Below are 10,629 nucleotides of genomic sequence, written 5' to 3'. Positions count from 1 at the left end.
ACCCTGGGCTTGGCTGTGGGCAGATCTCGGCCACCTAGCTAGAGCCTGTGCTTGGCGTGCGTTTCCCCTCCACACCACAGAGTGCTGAAGCGGCTGAGTCGAGATAAAGTGTGGCTTGAGGGCCTGGAGAGAACCCTGCCACTGACTGAGCCTTGGCCCTGGGGCTTGAGGTGGCCTGAAAGGCTGAGTCACTGCAGGACAGCACTCAGGAAGCTCATCTTGGGCCTGGAGTGCTCTGTACCATTCTGGCTGATGGGACCCCCCAACTCTGGCCACGCTCTGGAGCGGCCTCCAGTCTGCGCTGCCTGCTTACCTAGGGGCCTCCCGCTTCCTCCACCTCTGGCCATCCCTCTCCTCCCTGCCATGTCTGAGACGGCTGCTGTGAGAAGCTCCTGGTTCCAGCAGAACCAAGATGATCTGGCATAAGGCTTCATTCAGGCTCAGCCTTACCTACTCCTTGTTCCCAGACCTCCCACAAAATTGACGACAACACAGCTTTGCTCAGACAGGATCAGACATTTATGAAACAAGTGAATATTCACAAACTGTGGGAGAAACACACCTTCCCAGTAATAAAATCTCTGTATAAAGTGCATTTTGCCTGCGACCATCTCTTCCCCATGCCGGCCCTTGGATTAGGATTTGGGTCAATGTTCTGTGGCAGCCCGGGGACACGTGGGCCAGAAGAGGGGAGGCATGAAGCCATCGTGGAACTCTGGGCCACTGGATGCCCCCTCTCCTCCCAGGTCTGGGAGTGGACCGCTCTACTCCACTGGGAATGGGCCAGCTTGCCAGGGATGGTGAAGTAGGGGGAGGTGGTCTCACCAACTTGTACCTCAGGGAAAAGGGCCATCATCTAATAGGCAGGAAAAGGGAAACACCCTGGTATTTGGCGGTGCTGCTGAACAAAACTGACTCTGGCCCCAAGCCCTCTGGCATTCTCAATTTCTCAAACTAGCCCTTCGAAGCTCGTTCTACTCCCCTTCTGGCAACAGCCCCCAATTCTCTTTCCTCCTGGCTGGGGCTAGGGGAACAGAGAAGATCCCAACTCAATGCTCTGAATAGACACCATCACCTGTGCCCTGCTTCCCCCACATGATTACGGGACATTTCTAGTGAGGGTGACATACATACAACAGTTGGGACTCTAAAGGCAGCTCTCTGGCTGAGAAAACCTGAGGACATCTCAGGAAGAAGCCTGTCAATGTGCTGGACAGCTGAGGGAACAGAGGCCTGACCCCAGGGTTCTGGTCCAAGGACAGAGGAGGACAATGAGGGACAGGGCAAGGGCCAAGGGAGTTAACAGCTATGAGGCTGGGAAAGGTCACAGGGGAGGTAGAGAGGAAAAGGCCCAGAGGCCAGCTTAATGTTACATGTGAGGACAAAAATCCAAAGAGGAATTAGCCTCTCAGTTACACACACACACACACACACACACACACACTCTCTCTCTCTCTCTCTCACTCTTTGTGGCTCAAGTGCAGGCCACGGGGTGGAAGGAAGACTTGCTCTAGCTGACCACACAGTCCTTTTCATTGTGTCCTTCTCCACACAGGCATTCAACGGTGGGAGGGTTGAGGTGGGAGGCCAGGCCACTCCTGGAATGCAAGGCCTTGGCTTCTCTGGGTCAAACCTCCCACCTGCTGCTTCTGGAAGTGTTGGTGTGCTGGGTGAGATCTCTACTAGAACATTTCCCAACTGTCCCTGGCAGCTCCCGCCCGAGTCCACCTGCTGGGGTCCTTGGTATCCAGCCACTGGGAGAGCTGACACAGCAGCCTGGACGCTGACCAGTCCCAGGCAGGCCCCAGAAGTCTACAGACCACAGGCTAGCACGGCTTTCCTGGCTGGGTGTCAGCTGACCTCAGTGGCAGCACGGTGATGTGGCCGGGGGGCCAGAGGGCTTTCTCCCACCAGGAACCTGGCTTCTTCCTGGCAGAGGCACTGAGTCACTGCAGTGAGCGTGGAGGCTGGCTCTCAGCTTGAGGAAGGAACAGTAAAAGCTCAGATTCGATAATAACCTTCGATATTCTGATAACCTTAGGTTTTCAGCCCCGGAGAGGGGGCTGCGCTTTCTGGGCCAGCGTCTACAGTACTGTGTCTGTGGCACACTGGTCGGGTATCTGGGTGTACCTCCCCTCGATGGTGGCAAGTCTGCAGATCTGTTTACAGCCTCATGCTCAGTCCCAGATGCCCGAGGAGGGCTCTGGAGGACCCAGCGGCAGGAAATTTTAAAATAAGAAAGAAGCCAGATCAGGTGACTGTATCTGGACAGCATCTGTCCCCTCCAGCCTGCCCAGCCTCTGGCGTCATAAAGCGGGAACTCAGCGGGGACCTGGCTGCTTCTAGAATCTCATGCTCTGGACAAAAGCCAGCAAAGTTGCTCTCCTGCTCCTCAGTCCGATGTGATGAAAGAGGGACGGAGGGCTCCGCGTGGGGGTGGGGTACGGCAGACGCCAGAATCCCAGCTAGGGTCCTATGACTCTTCTCTTCAGACAAGGCAGCCAGCTCCCAGGGACAGGTTTGGCTGAAAGTCACTGCCATGACCTCTGGCCCAGTGTCTGGAGGCTGAGGTGTCCTCCAGCCCAAGCAGTGTTCAGAATCACAAGAGCGTAAACAGACGCATGCACACGCGAACAGGCACACCACTGCTTCCTCTGCACACGCGTACACACATGCACACATGCTCGCTCCGTCTCCGCCGGTGGTCAGCGGCTCTGCGGGCCGCGCTCTGCTCCCGCGGTGGCTGCTCAGGCTCCCGGCTTCGCTCACGGAGCTGCAGTGCTGCGGCTGAAAGAGAAAGACAAGTGCACAAAGGAGCGTTCAGGAGGCTGCTCGTTGCCCAGGGACACAAACTCCTCTGGCTGCTTCTCCGGGGACACTCACACTGGGAACTAGGAAGAGCCTGGCGTGAGCTGCACTGGCCACAGTACCTGGGGTGCCCCCGGGAGGCTGTGACACAGGACAAGCTCTCCCTGCAGACCCTCTGAGCCCCCTCGGCTCCAGGGCTCAGGGCAGGAGAGGAGGAGGAGGAGAGGCCGTATGGACTCACTTGAGGCCCTAGGTGATCCTTGCTCTGGTAGGACAAGGGCGGTTTTCCAAATCAAGGCACAGCAGCTGCTGCCAGAGACACTCAGAAAACAAACGGGAGAAGAGAAGCCAGATGGGACCAGTAATTTGAAGATGAAGGCAGTGACTGAGTTTAGAATCAGCAGGTGAGCAAATTTCCACATACAGATAAAAGAACCCTGGCACTGTGTGAGAAGACTGGGGGAGGGGGTCACAGGGACACAAGGAGTCATTTTAAATATTTATAACATCCTGAATTTGGAGCGCAGGGAAGAAATGGCCTCATGCCTGACAAGAGAGGACAGCATAAGCCACTCATAATGCTGGGTTGCCTGTTTAAATAGGTCTAGTGTATCGGAGAGTGTACAGACATGCAGGGTTCCATTAAAGGTTTGTGTAAGTTTAAATGATGGTGAGGCAGATGATAATGAGGCTCACCGCACCTAGTGGCGGCCAGGCACTATACAGTTGTTGGTGTTTTTAAAGATTTTATTTATTTGACTGAGAGAGAGAGCGTACAAGCAGGAGGAGCAGCAGGGAGGAGAGGGAGAAGCAGGCTCCCCATCGAGCAGGGAGCCAGATGCCCGGCTCCATCCCAGGACCCCAGGATCATGACCTGAGCTGAAGGCAGATGCTTAACGGACTGAGCCACCCAGGCGCCCCTATACAGTAGTATTATGGCTGAACTGTGTTCTCCCCCAAATTCATACGTGAAAGGCCTAACCCCCAGTGCCACATAACGTGACTGTATTTGGAGAAAGGGTCTTTAATGAAGTAATTAAATTAAAGTGAGGTGATTAGGGTAGGCCCCAATCCCATATGACTGGTGACCTTATAAGAAGAGGAGATTAGCACACAGGCACACACAGAAAGAAGGCAGCCAGCACCTTGCTCTCAGATGTCAAGCCCTCAGAACTGCGAGAGAATAAATTTGTGTTGTTGAAGTCTCCCAGTCTGTGGCACCTTAGTATGGCTGCCCTTGCAAACTAATACAGCTTGTGATCCTGTTAATCCTGAAAATATGGCCTTCAGTTTTACAGATGAGAAAACAGTAAAGAGGACAAGTGGCCCAGGATGACAGCACCAAAAGTCGCCAAGCTGAGCCAGAAAACCCAGGTCTGGCGCCAACACCCGTGTTCTTACCATGAAGCAACCTCTCTATCCTAGCATTGCTCCTCAAGACTTACAGGGGATGTAAGAGGAAACCCAACGTGGTGGCATGAAGGCCAGTACACATTCGAGCAACATACACGGAAGTACAGAATTTTGCAGAAGAGGGAACATGCTCTGAAGGGTCAAAGACACTGGAGCCAGAGAGTCAAAATCAGTCCTCTGACACACGCAACATGACAAATGTGAAATCTGAAGATGATTTTATCTGGATGATGACGAGTTATCTAGAAGCTATAGAAAATAAAGAAATAAATGTAAGGGCGGGTACCTGATTGGGTTAGTACTGAGTGCCTCATTCTTTAAAATATGTATTATTGTCAATAAATTTTTCCTTTAAGCTTGTACCATAATAACCTAGCCATGTTTTTCCTATAAATAAATGTATCAGTTTCTAAAGCATGGATATGTTTATTGAGACGTGCTGTGATATATATTTTACACGCAGGTCTCGCTCTGGCCCATTAAGCCAGAGATGATTTTGCTTCTGAAACTGCAAATTTCAGGACTGGAGGGCGTACCAGAGCAGGTCCTCTTCCTGATTCCTCTGTTTATCGTGTTTTCTCCACCTTTCGGGATGGGGGAAGATGAAGAGTGCATAAAGATTCCTTAGAACACGGGCTCTTACTCTGGGGTTCTTGGACTCTTTAGTGGTCCAAGGATAGGCTTAAGGGGTAATCCATGAGGCCCCTGAAGATCGGTGCACATCTTCCTGTGTGTGTGAATAGCTACCACTTTCTGGCAAGGGCTCCATCCTTTATCAGACTCTCCAAAGCATGGGTAATCCCAGCAGGGTTTGCGAACCAGTGCCCATGTATAGTTGGAAAAAATATATTACTAAATTGATTTCACTTATTTCTCAATGTAGTTACCAGAAATTTAAAATTATACTGTGGCATGGATGGTAGATCTGACAGGACTGAGTTTGAAGCAATGAAGTCTCTGTAACTAGGGAGAGACAAAGCCTCCTCTTTTCCAGATTCTCTGATCAAACACCCGGCAGCCTAATTGTGCAGGCAAATTGTTTAATTGTAGCCAGTGATCTTCATAGCTTCTGGCAAACTTGTCTCTGAGTGCGTCTGATAGTTGCTTATAGAAGAGCTAGCTAGGGCTTCGCCACAGAAGGTGAGTGGCTCAGAGGATACTGGGTATGTGTTAACAGACTAAAGATTTCCAGACTCCCTCTCCATCTAGATCCTACAAGGGAAGAGACACGCACCTATTTCATCGGGCAATGGCTCCACCACTCCATGGTGGCTGTCCAGGGTCGTTGGGGCCTTCATGCAAGAGTGGACAAGAGCCCTGCCTTCATTCCTGAGATCATGTGAATAATGGATCCATGTACTTGCTAACAGCATTGGCTTGCTTTTGGTTAAAAATGCCCTTTTCAGGGACAGGTTTAATTCAAATGCTTAGACAGTCTTTTTTTACCAAAAAGCATCAAAATCCTCTCTCTCGCTCTCTCTTTTTTTTGGCTGCTCATCTTCATTAGGTTTTCTTGGGGGATGGCCCACGACTTCCGAGGTCACTGTATGTATAAAAAACCACTATTTTTGAATCAGGTGACTTTGTGAGCATCTTTAATCAAATTTATAAGATTATTTTCTAATATGCTTTGTCAACTTTCTTGGTGATTCTTTTACACCTCACAGTGAAAATGACCCATCGTACAATCTGTCGATGGCATTCACTGAATTCGAATCAGGCTTATAATGAATCTCATGTACTTCAAGAGGCTATGTTCTTTAACGTGCATTTCCCTTTTCCATTTGGCATACACTGGTAACGAGTGGGCATTCCAGGCTACTATGAGAGCTGAAGATGTACCCTGTTCCCTCCACATTTAACATCTGAGCAATGCATTTGTCAGCTCCTCAATTATTCCGCATCATAATTCAACATTTTCCAAAGGAAAACAATAAATGCCTAAAGTGAGACTATAAGCAGTCAGGTGGCTATAAGGCTAACACCTCAGACCCATGTTGACTTGGGCATAATTGTGCTACGGGGCAGGTTCGGGAAGGGAGCTGGCAGCGTGTGGCCACAGATAAGCCCCCGTGACCCAAGTCCCTCTATGACCAGTTCAAAACCACAAACGCAGAACCAAGATTTGGAGGAACCAGCTTGTTCTTGTCCACAAAGTTAGTCAAAGGCCTAGTCAACTAGTTCCTCAAGCTGCTCTATCAGCAGATAACTAGATAGTTCCTGCGTTCTTGTTCTCAAGCCAGAGCATAAGTCTGCAGAAAATAGGGGCTGGGGAAATCAGATGAGGCCCTGAGGGAAAGTGATGACAGCAGCACTAAGAGAAAGGGAAGAACAGCTTGGGGGAGGCATCAAGGGAAAAATCAACTCAAAACATGCGCTGAAAAATCAATTTCTCAATTATCCGACTCTTTCAACCTGTCATTAAATACGAGAACCACAGAAGCAGCTGCTGGAACACAAAGTGAGTTAATACTGCCTCCCTCGGTGCACCCAGTGTTAGGATTACCCCCCGGGTACCTGCATACCGGATGCTAACAAGAAAGCCCAGTGTGTGAGGCCCCCGTGCCCCTGATCCTAGCCCGCAGGGCTGTGCGGACGAAGCGCACGCAGGGCCTTGCGTCGGCAGAGGATATCGCAACAAGCTCAAGGTTGGTGGAAACTTTGTCTCAGTGCCCAGGAGCTTGAAAGGGGCAGAAGGCTTGCTACCAGCTCCCAAGTTAGGTACAGGGAAGTACAGAGGTGCAGCTGGGCCGGGATGGGCCAGGATGGGGTACAAAGCTGGGCTCTCAGCTCCATCTCATTCCTCATGTCAATGACACCCTTTCCCTTCCTGCACCATACAAATCCCACAGCAACAGGGAGGGGATGTCAGTCAGCCAACAGCTGCTGGGGGGGGCAGGGGTGAGTGCAAAGGGACACCTCCATGCATCCCAACTTCTCATTTCCAGGGTGAGATGTGGAGACGGGAGGCAACTTGGCATGGAAAGGGCTCCCAGGCAGTGAGCGGCACGACAGCAGCGCGCTCGCTGGTCTGAGCGGAAAGTCCAAACACCGCACTGTGTCCCCTTCCCCTGTGCAGCGTCTGAGACCGCCCACTGCCTTCCACACATGTTGTTTCAGGTAAGGAGGGATACACAACGGAATGACGTGCCAAAATGACAAGGAGGAGATTCCAGGGGTCAGGTTTTCCACAGTGAACCTCCAGGGCTAATGCAGCCTCGGTGGACTATGGGCAGGGGAGGGGAGGCGAGGGGTGGTCCTTGGCCAGGAACCTTTTGTATTCAATGGGGCTTCTCTCAACAGATCACGTGTACCAGCCGATGGGCAAATGGATCATGTGAGCTGGTTCCCCATGGTAAAATGTTTGGACCAATAAGAAAAAACTGTACACAATTGGCGGCTGATGGAATCCTGGGCAGTCAGCAGCTCTGGGGATTATGGGGAAGCCTCTGAAATGATAGCTATTTGGGGGCTGGCTTATTTTTCAGTTTAGTGAACACTGCACAGTAAAACCAGATGCAGACAGACATTGGCGTGGGTTTTAGGTTAGCATGAACCCTGCTGACATCAGGGCATGTTTTACACGGTAAACCATTGTCTGCCCTGTGAACTGCCACGGGTCTGAGGCATTAGAAATAACAGAACCACAAAACAATAGAGCTCAGAGCTAACCAGGGCCTCAAAAGGCTCAGGATGAAGACTTCAGGTTGGTAAAGATTAGTCACACTTCACAGATACAGTGTCTCAGAAAGGCTAAGTGTCCTGCTCCAAGGCACACAACTAAAACTGACCGAGAGAAGAGGGGAGAAAGGGCAAGTCTGCTTCTCAGTAGAACACCGTGTCAGCTTAGGCCATGTGGCCAAAGCTGCGTGGCCCACTTAGCCCAGAGGGCTGCCTTTGACTAACATAACGATAATACAATCCAAGATGCCCTGAGAAGTGCGTGCAGGATGGAAATGTCATTTCTTCTCCGTGGTGCGTTTTACTTGTTCGAAGCCTCTGCGTGTATGGTTGACATTTTCTCCCCTGCCGTGTATGCTCGATGGGTGACAGATGCTATTATCACTACTTTACTGATGGGGACGTGGAACGCCCTGAGGGCCAGGCACTACCAGCAGCGTACAGAGAAACAGAAGTTTACTCGCCTCGCAGGGTTTCCAAAGAACACGTGCCTTCTTCCCTAGTCTGTCTCGTCCTCTGGCTTCCTGGCTCCCACTTCAGAGCAAGTAGCCATGATGAAGGGCAAGGCAAACCTTGAGAATCAGTCCTTAAGATTCCAATAGGCCGAAGAAAAATTTCCCGGAGGACAAGGCCAGAGACAGGCTGTCCTCCGCACCATTGTAATGTTTTCACTTGGGGTCATGGCTATTGCCTCTCAGCTGGCTCCCCCACTGCCACGTTTCCTCTGCAGGCCCCAGCCCAATGCTTCAAAAAATGCCAGGTGGATCATTTCACTCTCCTGTTCCAAAATGTTCCTTAGCATCCAGAGTACACCAAAGATTCACCTGCCTGACATTTATGACCCTTCATGGTCCAACCCAACGGTAGCCTTATGTTCTTCTAAAATAATAATGGTAACAGTATCTGTAATAATTATACTGGATACTTATGAACTTATGAGCCAGGCATTGGGCTAACTGCCCTGCATATCACCTAGACACTGTCAGTGGTCTACCAGTATCCACACTTCCTCGCTACCAAAACCTAGATTTTGTTCAGCGGTGGCTCATGGGCCTGACATAGACAATGAATCATGATTGGTCTAAGTCAGTGATTCTCAAAGTATAGTCCAGAACAGCAGCAGAACCAGCGGCTAGGAACTTTTTAGAAATGCAAACTCTTAGGCCCCACCCCAGACCTACTGAATCAGAAGCTCTGGGAGTGGGCCCAGCAATCTGTGGTTTAACAAACCATCTAGGGGATTCTACTGCTTACTCAAGTTGGAAAACCAATGGTCTAAACCAATCCTGACAATCCGGATCCCCACTTCCCACGTTGGAGGAGGCTTTGTGACTTAGTCTGGGCTCATGAGATCAATGTGAAAAGCTGGGGGAGGGGTATTCTGGGGAAGCTTTTATTTTTTTGGTAAAAAGGAGGAAAGACATCTCCTGATAACCTTCTTAATATAAAATTGCAACCCTCACTGTGCCCCTTTATTTTCTATCTTCTTACCAACTTGAATTTTTCTTCATACCACTTAGAGCCTCTTAACTCTGTTTATTGTCTGTCTCCTCCACCAAGACACACCCAAGAGGGAAGGCCTTTGTCAGTCATGTTCAGCAGGTCCCAATAGCCCAATGAGCACAACAGTGCCTAGCAAACTGTGCTCAAAAACTTGGTGTGTGTTTACTGATGAATGAGTGCAGCTGTCTCTGCTACTCCTCTTCTTTCTTACTTTGAATGAGGAATTGATGGCTGAGGCTGTGGCAGCCACCTTGAGACCATGAAGCAAGAGAATTGCAGAAAAACTGGCTCTGACATTGCTGAGCCACCAAGCGATGCCCAACTCAGGGTCTCTTGTTAGGGAAAAAAATAAATAAATCCCTATTTGCTTGAGCCACAGCAGTCAGCTCTCCTGCTCCTAACAGCCCCATGCATTCCTACCTGACAGATAGAGTTAATAATTCAACCTTTGCAACAACCGAATTCAGAGGTAAGGAAACGAAGTCTCATAGCAGTTAAGTAATTTGTACAAGATCATGTAATCCCGAAGCTATTGTTCTTGTCTGAAATGTCCTCCTTGTGGCCTAAATCCAACTCACCTTTCAGCCCCAAGTGTAAATGTCTGTGTCGCATTCCCTGATCACCCCAACCCACCAACAGCCAGCTTGTGCGAAGTGTGTACAGTCTAGACCATCAGTCTAGGAATTATAAGTCATTTGTCTTCTTCTCTAAGTAGACTGTTGAATGCTTGTGGATGGGCATCGTAACACATCCTATATGCTTATGCTTCCCTTCCTCACACACCTGCTGGCAACAATTTCATTCTGAACTGGATGCCATTAGCTTACTGAGCAACCTTGACCCAGACATTTAAGCTCTCTATGCTTTGATCTTCTCACCTGGAAGGCATACTATCAGCCTGGCAAGCTCCAGATTTGTAAGACAGAATGAACTTTGCTTAGTATCACAGAGCTAAGAGATAACCTAGTAGTATCTAAGTAGTATCCCAGGCTGCCGGTGCTTCTAGAACAAGCCCGTACAAATCTACCAGCAACATCTATGACAAAGAGCCTAGTAGGGTAAAGGGCACAAACATCAAACCCTCGCTGTCTCACCCAGCACTCAAGCACAGACACTCAAACCAGATGGCCCCACCTGGCCCTGCAATGGAAGGGTTGGGAAAAAAGAATCAATTAGCTCCATAGGAAAAAAAAAATTACTCTGCAGTCTAATGATGCAGACATG

At 49.8% G+C, this 10,629-nt stretch overlaps 1 protein-coding gene across 2 annotated transcripts in view; it reads right to left on the bottom strand.

Moving 5' to 3' along the window:
• Window positions 1-496: 496 nt before the first annotated feature.
• The window catches only part of CRY2 (cryptochrome circadian regulator 2), a 34,193-nt gene continuing 24,060 nt past the window's right edge, over window positions 497-10,629 (bottom strand). For both annotated transcript variants that reach the window (XM_057317100.1, XM_026512049.4), the window contains exon 12: window positions 497-2,787. The gene's annotated coding sequence lies outside the window, so the exon portion shown is untranslated. The remainder of the gene's footprint in view (window positions 2,788-10,629) is intronic.

The sequence above is a fragment of the Ursus arctos genome, unplaced genomic scaffold (genome assembly GCF_023065955.2).
Source record: "Ursus arctos isolate Adak ecotype North America unplaced genomic scaffold, UrsArc2.0 scaffold_23, whole genome shotgun sequence".
Lineage (NCBI taxonomy): Eukaryota > Metazoa > Chordata > Mammalia > Carnivora > Ursidae > Ursus > Ursus arctos.
The sequence above is the reverse complement of the archived record's forward strand: the minus strand, read 5'-3'. Positions and strand labels throughout refer to the sequence as shown.